The sequence below is a fragment of the Pinus tabuliformis genome, chromosome 5_2 (assembly GCF_031772625.1).
Source record: "Pinus tabuliformis cultivar Carrire ecotype Pingquan chromosome 5_2, CPIR1, whole genome shotgun sequence".
Classification (NCBI taxonomy): domain Eukaryota; kingdom Viridiplantae; phylum Streptophyta; class Pinopsida; order Pinales; family Pinaceae; genus Pinus; species Pinus tabuliformis.
The window spans coordinates 480,844,008-480,857,597 of record NC_142306.1 but is presented as its reverse complement, the minus strand read 5'-3'; positions in this window follow the sequence as shown (position 1 = coordinate 480,857,597).

Here is a 13,590-nt window from a genome sequence, read left to right as displayed (position 1 = left end):
GAGTGGAACTCTTGGAGCTTGTACTTCATCACTTTTTACAGGAAATCAAAGGACAATTGCAGCTATTATTCAAGAATTCTTGTGTTGTGAGTTTCTGATAATGTTTTCTCTTTGTTGTAGTTTTATATGAATGATAATTCCATATTATTTCCATGTCTTTGCTTTTCAGTGATTTTCCTAAGAGGTTATAAACATAATTCTTAAATTTAAGCTTTTTTTTCTTAGGAACTTCATGTTTATGTCACTTATCTTCTAATAAATGAATTCATACTTGACATGATCATTTTGATCTTTTATTTTCCACCCTACACTACATCGAAAAAACCCAAAAATATCACAAAGGCATACCTACCCTTCTCCTTTATATCTCTTACAGCTGAAACCTTTGATCCTTTAACCTAGTTCCCTGATTTTCACTAATGATCCAACAAAACCCTAAAATATTCAAAACCCTAGCACTGAACATATCTAGCCTAATATCTTTTTCCCACTCCATTCATCACTGGTTGTGAGCTCATAGAGAAATCCCTCTTTTGTTTGGCAGGGCTAGCTGCTAAACCCTAAGTGTTATGAGGTTACCTCCTTCGGTCTCCTTTCTCAGCCTTGGGATATTGTGGATGATAACATTTTGGCGTCGTTTCCAGGGAACGAAAGGTTTCATCTTCTCCGAGTAAGATCATCAAAGTTCAGATTTGATTGTTCATGATGGACAGTGATCAGATTCAGGAAGGCTGAAATCATTCACCTGGCAACCCCAAATCAGTTTCGAGATCAGATCCAAAGACTCCACTAGAGGACGAACCTTACCAACAAAAAAATGAAAGGACAATATGGGAAGATCAGGTATTCAAGTTGGAATTTCATCCAAGACTTCATGTTCTTTATTGTAAATTATTTCTTCTCTTTTCCTGAGAATGTCAAGAAGGTTTTCCAGAGTATATTGTATTTGAGAAAAGATCCTAGACCCACATTTGATTCCTTTCCTTTGAAGATTGTGAATACAAATTTTGATTTTGATCAAGACCCTTCTTCCGAATCTTATGTTGACCATCTTCAACTTGATGAGCCTCAAGACATCAAGACTAATCCTACAACTTTTGTACATACTCCTACACCTTGTAAAATTCCAGATAGATACAAGCCACTCATCTTACCTCCTATACTCCATGATTTCCCTAAAAATTATTACAAATATCTTCCTAGGTTTGATGGAGAATATGGTAACATCACTGCTGAAAAACACATTCAGAATTTTGAAAAATTTCTCGACCTTTTTGAGGTTGAAGAAGATGATGTCAGTATCAGGATTTTTGCTTTATCTTTGCAAGGTGAAGCTAAGAAATGGTTCAAAAACTTGCCAGCTGCAAGAATTTTCAATTTCCATCAGTTTGTGAAAGTCTTCCTTGATAAATGGGTGATCAAGAGGAATCCTTTTCTGATTTTAGAAGAATATAATCATTTGGAAAGACAACCAGGAGAAACAGTGCAACACTTTTCAGCTAGATTCAATCAAGTATACCATTCAATGCTTGCTGATATAAAACTGCCTCCCGGTTTAGCTCTCTTACACTACCTGGATGCCTTTGATCTGGAAATGGTGTTTCAATTGAGAGAAAGGAACACTACAACACTTGAAGAAATGCAAGACATTGCAATAGATGTGGAAGCTAATTTGTTGGTGAATCAGTCAAAGTTGAAGGAAGAAGAGAGGGAGAACATAGAGAAGGAATGCCTGACATCTTCAGAAGTGAAGCTAGACATTTTGGTAAGAAAAATGGAAGACATGATGCAAAAGATCACCATGAGAGATGAACTTGTTGTTCAAAGACACCATGTCCCACTTATTGCAGAAGAAGAAGAGGTTACTAGTCCTAATCATTTTGCTACTAATCCCAGTTACCATAGATCAAAAAATGATTATTTTTTGTATTCATTTATGGACAGTCATGAAAATGGATTTGTAGATCAACCCATGTAGAAGCAATCTGCTGATCTAATGTGTATGCTTGATGAAATTCCTTATAATGATGATTTACCCAAGTATGATTAGTATGATGATGATTATGTTGTCGAAATAGAGGCTGACTCTTCAAGGCAATCAACGACATGTTTTTGGGAGGAGGAAGTTCAATTACAACAACACAAATATAGCACTCAGCCTGTGCATATCAATCATGACAACAATGAAGAAAATGCAGAAAATTTCAGAGTAAGTGAAAGGTCTTTGCCCTTGTGTTTCACTTCATGTCAAATTCTGAGAGAAAACTTTCCCAAGATTAGAAATCAGCAGTCCTTCAGTTTTGATATTGAGCATGTAGAAGACAATGAACTTCTTGATATCGACTTCTTACCCTTGTGTTTCTCCTCATTTGCAAAAATAAGAGAAAACTATAAGGTTGCCAAGGAAGCAAATAAGCAAGTTGACAGCAGTTGGCAACCTTCTCCTGAAATTGTTGAGAATGTTGTTTGTAATATAGAGTCATTTTTCAGTCTGCAATCACAGTTACCAAGCAACATTCAGTTTGAAAATGTAGCTAAAAGTGTGGAACATGAAGAGCTTATACAAGATCATGCAATTTCATCAGAACCGATCCACAACAGGTTACAACAACTTCCTCATATTTGCAGTGATCCAGTAGGCAATTATTTGGATGAGTTTTGTAGTCAGGGTGGTCCTCCTTTGGTTTTTATGAGCCTGAAAACAGGTGTAAGGGAGATTTAGCTCAGCAAACAACATTGTTGTCTTGTTCATCAGCAATCACATCACGTTCATCACAAAGGTCACTAGAAGTATTGTTGCCTTATTATGACAATTTTAAGTTGAAGTTCCAGGAAAGCAATGATGCAAATGAAAATTCGAAACCATTGTATGAAGACTGCCTAGAAAGGAAGTGTAACTTGTCAGATCCTCCATTTGAAGATCCTTTTGGTTATTTGTTGCAATCATCAAAAGAGGAAATGTTTCATGATTTTCAAGACCCCTTGGGCAGTCTTTTGCAAGCATGGGAGAAGGTGAGCGTTGTTTTGTTTGTCAGCATAAATATTGGTTTCAGTTTTCATTGTGAGTTGCCTACATGTACATCATTATGCCTGCTTATAGATGATGTAAGCAAAATTTCAGTGAGTGGCCATCTCCTTTGTTGGCTTTATTGGAAATTCCATATCATTTGAGTGAGCAGCTTATGGATCAATTAATGTAGGTAAGGTGTGATGAATAAGCTCAACATTTTGAGCATCTTTTTTAGTGTCATTTTGCAGTTGACGGTGTACAGTTTAGTTTTCAGTTTGATTTGAGTGTCAGGTTTTTATATACGACTCCATGCCCAATGGATGAGGCTACCTGGTCTATGGTGTTCTTGACACCTCCTAAAGGAGCCGCCATCCCTTGATGGAGCCAATGTTAGTGCCTGTTAGTCATGTCGGTCACCAGTGATCAAATATTCTCTTTCAATTTTTTTTTTTTTCTAGGGTCTTAGGTCAATTTTTTATGGTTTCAGTAGGTCTTCAAATAAAAATTTGATCATTTGTTGGTGTGTCTAGGCAAGTGCTACTTCCTTCAGTATTCATGGTTATCATCATTCATCATGGTCATGTCTTTTTTCAGGTGGTTTTGATGATGGATCAATTAAAATGTCTACATATGAGTTTTGGTCTAGGTCTTCACCTGTTTTTTCATCACTATGTCAAATTTAAGAAAAAAATATCCATGTCAATTATCTTGAGTCCTCATATAAAGGGAGTTAGCATCTTAGGAAGCTAATGAAATAAAGGTAAAGGTAACTTTTCATTTCATAAAGATATCACTGCAATCACATGATATTTGGTCTTATGATGAAGTATGATGTCATGCCATGGCATATGCCAAAAAAGTGATTTTGAGTTTATAAAGGATCATTTAAACATTCCTATCACTCATTTAAGTTGTATTGAGCTCCAAATTATCATTGGATTCCATCCAAGTCATTTCAGCATTGAACTACACCCTCCAAGGCAATGTTTCTCCTCCATGTTGTGTTTTGTCCAATTCGTAGTGTTTTTCAATTTTGGGAGCAAAGGGGCACCTACCGGGGGTTTCTTTTGCAAACAAGGGTTCCATCATCATTCATACAAGTAATTCAAATCCTCTCAGTACCTCCTTTCATCAGTTGTTTCACATTTCAGTGGGGAACCCTCTCCTAGGGTTCACGCTACATTTTTGTGGTTTAGCACTCTTGTTTAGTTTGCAAATAGAAAAACCTAGTTCCCTACTCATTTTACCCTTTCCCCACACTCAAACACATTTCCCCTAGCCTTCCTTACCCCTACTCACCTCATTACCTAAGTCCTAGAGCTAACCCTATGATATGTTTTTGTATGATTAGTTTTGTTGTGCTAACTACTCACCTCATTACCTAAGTCCTAGAGCTAACCCTATGATATGTTTTTGTATGATTAGTTTTGTTGTGCTAATAAAAATTACATATTTATAAACATGTGTTTGCTTCTTGCTTTTTGTGCTGAGGTTTCCTTAGTTGTTGGTGCTTACAAACAAGTAAATTTCCTTAAGTTTAACAAGACATTCATGAGCAAAATAGCTTCAAAAATTAATAATGAACAACAAACATGTAGAGTGCAGCAAACCATCAAAGAGACACATTAATACAATGTTTTGATGAGGGAGTTCACCCCTCCTGGGCTACATCTCCTTGGTCCAGCTTCCATGGCTTAGGCCTCTGTATTAGCTCAATGTGGAAAAAAATTTGTTTACAAAGCTTTATGGCTTCTGATACTTGCACCAATGTGTTCATAAGGTCCAAATTAGCTAATAACACTTCTTTATAATCTCAATTTGGTCGAAAATCGCTCAAGTTATGTTGCATTCAATTTTTTCCTAGGAAACCCCGCTAAATTTGGAGAGACTCCAATTAAGTCCGCCAAATCTGACAGTTTCCGCCTAATTTGGTGCGCCGCCAACTTAATCAACGGTTTAATTAAATGATAAACAAAAATTAGTTTAATAAAACATGATTAGCGCTAAGCACTTCCATTCGATGGCCCTTGGTTTTCTGGTGCACGGTCACATGGGGTGGGGGCTAGCCCACAAGGTTGGCTCCTACCACCCCCGCCATCGGACATAACTGTGACATTTAAATATCATTTCATGGCTATGTATTTCAAATCCTCTATTGGTGGTCCAACGATAAAGCATGGAATTCGGGTCAGGGAGGTTACGGGTTCAAACCTGCCTCCGCCCAACCCATATATATTTTTACCATAATATATATATGCCATTTGATATTCAAACTTTGGACTTATGCGGACTTTATAAAAGGTTGCACCATTTATGTAATTCGATGCCTTTGGATTAATACAAAATTTGGAATATGTGGATTTGTATAAATAATGTTTAATATATATATATATATATATAGATATATATATATATATAGTTAAAAAACTATATAATATAAATAATAACTATATATAATATATAATAATATTTAAATAAAAACAAATTTGAATTCCACCTTGGAGCCAACTAGGCAATTTCACCTTCTCTGAGCCAAATTGGTGAATCCGAAGGTGACACTTGTCACAACGCCATTGGGCGAAAACTGAAGAAGATTCCCCTTGCTCACTGGACTGCCATGTCATCATTTTGTCCCATTCTACATTTTTTTTAGCTATTTAGGAAAACGAACAACAAGCCTTTTATGCTTCATTCAGACTTTGTTTTCAGTGAAACAAATTGCGTTGTGATCGTATTGACGAGACAAACACAGTCATATAGTTTTCGATTCAATCTGAGAACTTTGATTTTTGAGCTAAATACTGAACACCTGATCATTCCTCCCCACTAGAAGCCTTTTGGACCCCAAAAGATACTATCATCTGAAAAGTAGATGAGGGTACAACCCCATCACCTTTCCAAGCTCAATCCAATTGACTTTTGACGAATTTGTTTCTTTGATCTCCTATCTAAGGAAATCAACATTCATTTGCCTTGAGGACCTCGTTCTATACCTGTACTTGTCTTTGCACTTTTTAAGTTGATTTTTCACTGTTTGTTGCACCATTTTCAGTTGTTCATGGAAACACATGGTTTTGTCCATGTCTCCATCAAAAGAAACATCCTTCTTACCAAGATGACATAACAAAATATAATGCAAATGGATGACAAATTTCACTACTTGGTTTACATGACTCAAGCCCAATTGTACATCTTGAAAATATGAAATTTTCTGAACATAACTTTCATGTAAAACATAATGACGCATGAGTACAACAGTTACATAACCAATAGGCCTAAAAGGCATAACAATGAACTTGCTGCTTATACCTCTTTTGTACCTTCGAACCAAGTGAATTTTTTTACAAGTATCCATCCAATGAAAGTGCATGGGTCGTTGTAACTTAATATTTACACCATGAAAATCTTATGAATGAAATAATATGGTGAAGTTGCATGCATAAACCTGAAACTCAAATGAACCTTTCAAGTTTGAAAGAGCATAAAAAAGAATTGAATTGGTCTTTTGGTTTGATGTAACACATGCGTCTTGTTGAAGATAATATTATTTCTAGTGTCGAGCAATGAATCCCAAATGGATAGAGAGGGGAGGATGGCAGAGGAGGGTTTCGTTCCTGAAGCCCTAGGCCCTAGGCCTAGGTAGAGCAGGCTTTCGCAGGCGACACGCAGGTACGGCGAAGGCAGCGCTGGCGAAAGTACAGTACTCAGCGTGGTGGGAAGCCGATGGCGACAGCTAGGAAGGAAAAACCCATTTTCAAACGGCGGTTTGTTGATTTTGCTTTACCTGGTCACGGGGGCGGTTTCAATACTTTTAACCTTTCAGTAATTTTCGTGGAAGTTTTCACTGTTCTGGCCAGCTGCAACCCTAAGAGCATAAGCTGTAAGCGGTTTACCAAGCGACTGTCTCGGGCTGTGGTTGGAAGGCTATTTTCCCGGTCAAAACCAAAACAATGGTAAACTCGAGCGAAGCGTTGGAGCTGGAACCCTCTCCGGAAGACCTGATAACCGTTTGGGGAAGGGAGTTTGCTGCACAGGCTTTGGGAGAGTCGTTTGGCAAGAAGAAAGAAGGGTCAGGAGTTGCTGTGGGCATGGGGGATACAACCAGAGCCACAAGTTATGTCAAAGTTCTGTCGGAAGCAAGTTGGGACCTGTCGGGGTTGTTGGGAATTCCTGGGAAAGAAGCTGTAAAAGGCTCCACCTTTGACACGAAGCCATCATGGGAAGGCGAGGGCACTCATCCGCAGTCTGGTAAGTTACCATCCCCTTCAAAAATTTTCCCCCCATCTGGGGGTTTAGAAGATATTATAAACTCGGTTCAAAATGTCGGTGTCTGGAGACCTGTTGGGGGTATAAAATCCTCTGGAATCGAATCTGGGAAGAGTTCACAACAGTGTGCGGTCAATAGGGACCTGTTCCCTAAAAATTTGGATCAGGGTTTTTTGGGGCCGAAAGTAGGGGAAGCGGCCAGAGAAGTCAGGCATATTTTGGGTGAAAGCCCCGGTTTGCCTCATGTTCGTGCCGGGGAAAGGAATAGTGGCAGTCCGATTGAAGGGCTTGTCGAGACCCAGACAAGTAATAGGATCGAGCATGCAGAAGGAGCGGATAATGGAGACCGAAGAAGGTATGAAGAACAATCTCAGGAGCCTGGAGACAAGTCCGAGACATCTGATGTTAGAAGATTAGGGGGGAAACGCAAGAAATCAAAACCTTTAAAGACAAGGGAGTTTGAAGAGGTGGTTCTGGGGATGGATATGCAGGTTGAGGATGTTTTAGATGTGGATGGGGTCACGCTGGTGGGCAAAATTAGAGGTCAGCCTGTTTCAGGTGTAGCCTTTAGGCGTTGGGCGGAGAATCAGTGGGCGGGTTCGATGGCGGCCACCTTCAAATCAAATGCGCTGGTCAAGGGTTGGTTTATGGTCAAATTCGACTGTAAGGAGGCTATGGAGTGGGTCGAAGGTCAGAATTGGGCATATGGGAATAGGCTGGTTTTTTTCAAGAGATGGACGCCTCTGTTTGATGCTGAAACAGAAAGGATGGACGAATTTCCGGTTTGGGTAAGAATACCAAATCTTCCCCCATACCTCTGGGCGGACTCGGTCTTCAGGTCGATTGGGAATGTGTTGGGGACTTATCTGGATGCAGATAGATCCTACCTACAAACCTTTGAGAAAAGGGTGGCACGGATTCTGGTTAAACTCAATCCAAAGGAGGGCCTAGCAAAATCTATTCCTCTTCGTTATAAGGATTACAGAATTGAGCAGAAACTCGATTACGAACATCTCCCGTTTCGCTGTCACTGTTGCCACGAATATGGTCATTTGGCGCGTGATTTCCCGCTGGGAAGACGAAGGAGGAGGTTTCAAAAGGAGACAGAGGGCTGGGAAGAGCCTATAGGGCAGGATGAGACTCAGGTAGAGGAGCCTGTGCGCGCGGGGACTCACGGGGAGGACCATTCTCATCAGACAGAGGCAGTTTTTTCCAAGGAGGAAGGAGAGCCGATGGATCTTGCAAACAATCAGCCGATGGAGGACACCACCATGGAGCCGAATGTTGAAACAAACTGCAATCAATCGGGTATGCCGTCCACAGCTTTAAAGCATTCCTCTATTATATCTGATTCTTGTATTGGGGGGCCTTCTGTTTTGAACACATGTAACGATGTGATGAAAAAAATTGATAACCTTTCTATTGAGTCAGTCTCCATAAATCTGGGTGGTGAGGCCTTTCCCCCTTTGAAGACTGGTGGTGAACCTAGCTCTGTATCACGGCCCTATAACCTGAGATCCTCTAGCAAAAAACCGATTGTCCCGAATGAGGTCATGGAACCGGTAGGAGGATTAGGGTTAGAAACTCCAAAATTCCACACAAAAAAGAGCAGAGGTAGAAAATCGAGACTACACATTACTCAGGAAAAAGAAATTTTTGATGTTGCTGATGGGAAACAGATGACAATCCCTGGGGCGCTTAGAGCAGCAAAACCCCCTGAGACGGTTATCAAATGATCTGCCTCTCTTGGAACTGTAGGGGTTTAGCTAGTAAACCTAAAAAACTAGCTCTAAAAGACCTTATTTCTCGCTGCAATCCTGATATTGTTTTCCTCCAGGAGACTTTAGGAAAGAGTATGGAAGTTGAAGCAGCTCTCTGCTCCCTTCTCCCGGGATGGGTTTTCATGGCTGCAGATGCCTCTGGTCACTCGGGAGGTATTGCTATGGGTTTCAAAAAAGGAAAATTGAAAGTGCTATCCTCATGGGGACTCCAAAATGTTCTGGGAATGGAGGTTGTATCATCAGAGTTTGATTTCCCTCTGACAATTGTAAATGTCTATGGACCATGTCAAGGAAGGGCAACGTTCTGGAATGAGTTTCTCTCCAAAAGTTTGGTACAGGACAAGAATCTCATCATTGGAGGAGACCTTAATTTTTCCATGGGAACTTCGGAAGCCTGGGGACCTCTTGCAAGGGAGGATCCTTTGACGGATTTCTTTACAAATTCTCTTTTGTCTCATCAGCTGATTGATGTAAACATCATAAAAGCAAAACCTACTTGGAGAAACAGGAGGACTGGGGAGCATAGAATTGCTAAAAGGTTGGATAGGTTCCTCATCAGCGAGAGATTGGCATCTCTGGTTCCGTTATTCAGGCAGTGGGTAGGGGAAGGTGGAATTTCAGATCACTTCCCCATTCTCCTTGAGTTCTCAAAGCCCCCTCATAAGCCGGCCTCGCCTTTCAAATTCAATGCTCTCTGGCTCCAGGAGGAATCTTACATAAAGCTTTTCCATGAAACTTGGAGGCACCCGAGACCTGACCTTGAGGGGAGCAAAGCTGGGAGGTTCATGGAAAATTTAAAAAGGTTGAAGAAAGCAACCATTGTCTGGGCCTCTGAAAGGAGGAGGAAACAATCTGAAGATTTAGTAAGCATTGATGAAGCCTTGAGGGTTCTGGAAGAACCAGAGGCTGACGCCTATGCATCTTTGGAATCTAAAGAGAAAATTTTGGAGTTGGAAAAGAAGAGGGCGAAGATTTTATTGGATAAAGAAGAAGAGTGGAGGTTGAAAAGCAGAGCTATCTGGCTAAAAGTAGGGGATGAAAATACAAAATTTTTCCACAACTATGCAAAAGGGAGGAGGAATGCAAACACTATTTGGAAGCTGAGGGACTCGGAAGGTAGGGAGGCATCTTCGTTCGAAGATCTGTCTGCTATGGGGAAAGATCACTTTCAGTCCCTCTTTGCTGATCCGGGGGATATTAATTTACCAGAAATCATCAGAACTGCTCAGGCCTTTCCTCGTTTTGTGGAGGAGGAGGAGGCAGAAGACCTCTTTAGAGAGGTGACAAAAGAGGAGGTTGAGAGTGTTATAAAGTCCATGGCAAAAGACAAAAGTCCTGGACCTGATGGCTGGTCCATAGAACTTTTCACTCATTTCTTTGAATCCATTGGGGCAGAACTTTCTGAGGTGGTGGAGGAGTCTAGAATTAAAGGAGAAATATATGGGCCGTTCAATGCAACTTTCATTGCCCTCATTCCGAAAAAAGAGGATCCTGGCTCCTTTGAAGATTTCAGGCCTATCTCTCTATGCAATACCATCTACAAGATTATAGCAAAGATTATTGCGGTACGCCTGAAACCTATCCTATCCTGCTATATCTCAAAGGAACAATTTGGCTTCCTAAACGGGAGGCAGATCCATGAGGCTATTGGAGTAGCACAAGAAACAATACACAGTCTCAGGCAGGCAAATAAGAAGGGGGCAGTGCTTAAAATTGATCTAGCCAAAGCTTATGACAGGGTCAATTGGACATATCTCAAGATGCTTTTGATGCACCTTGGTTTTCAAGCAGGTTTCATTAGATGGATCATGGGATGCATCACAAATGTAAATTTTGCTGTTCTGATAAATGGAGCTGCTTCCCATTTCTTCAAGAGCCAAAGAGGACTTCGCCAAGGGTGCCCGCTTTCCCCTCTGCTCTTCCTCCTTGCGGCAGAAGGTCTAAGTAGGCTTATCTTAAAGGCTAGAAGTTCAGGTTTGATCAAAGGTTTGGAAGTTGCTATTAACCTTTTCATCACCCATCTGCTTTTCGTTGATGACATTCTGTTGTTTACAAATGGGAATTTATCTGAAATATTAGAGCTAAAGTCTATACTTGATCTGTTTCTAAAAGCAACAGGACTTAAAATAAATGACAGAAAGTCTCAGCTGATTTTTGAGGGTTTCAGTAGGCAAGAGGAGACAGCAATTGAGACTCAGCTGCCCTTTGGAACATGTAATATGGAGCAGCCCTTTAAATACCTTGGGTTTTGGCTCAAGCCAACCTCCTACAGGAAGCAGGACTGGAATTGGTTAGTAGCAAAGATTGAACAAAAAATTGCCCATTGGAGTTTCAAATGGCTGTCGAGGGCTGGAAGACTCACTTTGGTGAATTCAGTATTGCAGGCTATACCAGTTTTCTGGGCAGCCTTGACATGGATACCCAAAGGAATCCTCCACAAAATAAAGCAGCTTTGCAGTAGATTTCTTTGGTCGGGGTCCAAGGAAGAGTCTGTTCTCCCATGGGTGGCATGGGACAAAATCGCAAGGCCAAAAGATTGGGGAGGTTGGGGGCTAAAAAATCTTGTAGATTTTAGCCAGGCTCTAGCTGCTAAATCAGGATGGAGAATCATAACAATGGAGAATCTTTGGACGAAGGTGGTAAAAAGGAAATACATTGATCCCATCCCGATTGAAGATTGGATAAGAAGGCCTAATAAGAAAGGGAGGAATTGCTCAGTCATTTGGAAAGCCACTTCGGAGGCTTTTAAGGTAATTGAACAAGGTTTGGCATGGAGAGTTGGGAATGGAGAAAGTCTGAGGATTGGCAGAGACCCTTGGGTAGGTTGCAGTGAAGATTTTGCCCTTTCCCCGGAACTGATTACTCATCTGGAGGGCACGGGTATAAAAAGTTTAAATCAGATAGCTAGTATGGAGCAGACTTCTATTTGGGGCCAGGCCTGGAAGACTGGAGAGGATATTGGTCTAAATGTCTTTTGGCGAGATGTTTGGCAGCGTTATATTCAGGAGTTGAGAAGATCAAATGTCAGAATTATGGATAGGCCAGATTCTCTGGTCTGGGCACATGCTGAATCAGGACTTTACTCCCCAAAGGCTGGCTATATCTTCTTGGTGAAGAATAAAGGATGGGCTCCTCCTGTTTGGTGGTCAAAACCTTTGTTTAAGCTAAAATGCCCAAAAAAATCTAGGATTTTTTTCTGGTGTGCTTTAAACCATAAAATCCCTTCCTGGGATGTTCTGCAAGCTCGGTTTAAACAGGGACCAGGCAGATGCCCTCTGTGTTTCGCGGATGAAGAAACCATTGACCATCTTTTCTTGCTATGTTCGTTCACAAAACAGATTTGGATAGAGGCAGAAAGGCTCCTGAATGTAAAACTAAGATGGGAAGGGGTCGATTTAAATGCAACCTGGGAATACTGGTGGAATCATTTTCAGGAGAGGAACTTGAGGAATTTGCCCCCCATCATCTGCTGGAGTGTTTGGCTTGCAAGAAATCGTAGCATTTTTAGAGAAAAGTTATCTCCCGTGGCTGCAGTGGCCATTCAAAGCATCGCCATTTTTGATAGCATTCCCTTGAATGAGGAGCAAAACAATCGAAATCAGAGAACAACACCAAATATTCGGGAAGGGATCCCGTGGGCTTTTTTCGACGGTGCTGCTCAAAATAACATTACGGGTGCTGGGATATGCATTCACATTAATAACGCTCACACTCTCAAGGCTGCGGTTGGAACTGGAACGGGATCAAACAACTTTGCCGAACTCTCTGCCTTAAAACTTCTGCTCTGTTGGCTCATCCAAAAAAACATCCACACCATTCAGATTTATGGAGACTCTTTGAATGTTATAAACTGGGTCATTGGGAAATTCAGATGTCAGAATTATATGTTGTTGCCCCTTTTAGAAGAAATACAATCTTTAAAACAACAGTTTAATGTTTTCTCCATTGAACATATATACAGGGAATTCAATGAGGTCGCAGATGGGCTTTCTAAGGCAGGTCTACAACAAGATCTGGGCTCGTGGAGAATAACTGAGCAGATCCAGGAACAGATCCGTGTGTCGGATCTCCCTCCATATGCATAGCTTTTCTTTTTGCTAGTTGCTCTAGAATTCTTTCTGTTGTTTTTTCATGGAAATCTAGTAGCACTAGTCTAAAAAACTCCTGTTTATTTTACTACTTTCAGATACATTGATGCTCCGTTTTTGTTGAGCTGTTGTGTTTATGATACTTGGGTATGGATCAGCTGGGTTGTTTTCCTTTTGAAAGGAGGCCCAGCTGGATCTGGGTCATCTGGACTATGTTTTCATCCTTTGGTTTCGGCTGTCTAGGCCGAGGGCTTGTTTTTTTACTTCTGGGCAACACGAGGTAGGTATGCTGAGGATCCTCTCTAGAGGAGGCTGGCCTTTTATTAGGCAGACATTTCAGAATGTTAACTCATCTGCATGTAACTTTTTTTACTTCTTATAAAAAAAGTTCGTTTTTTCTTTGGAAAAAAAAACACATGCGTCTTGTTGTTTGCCTCCCCACTGG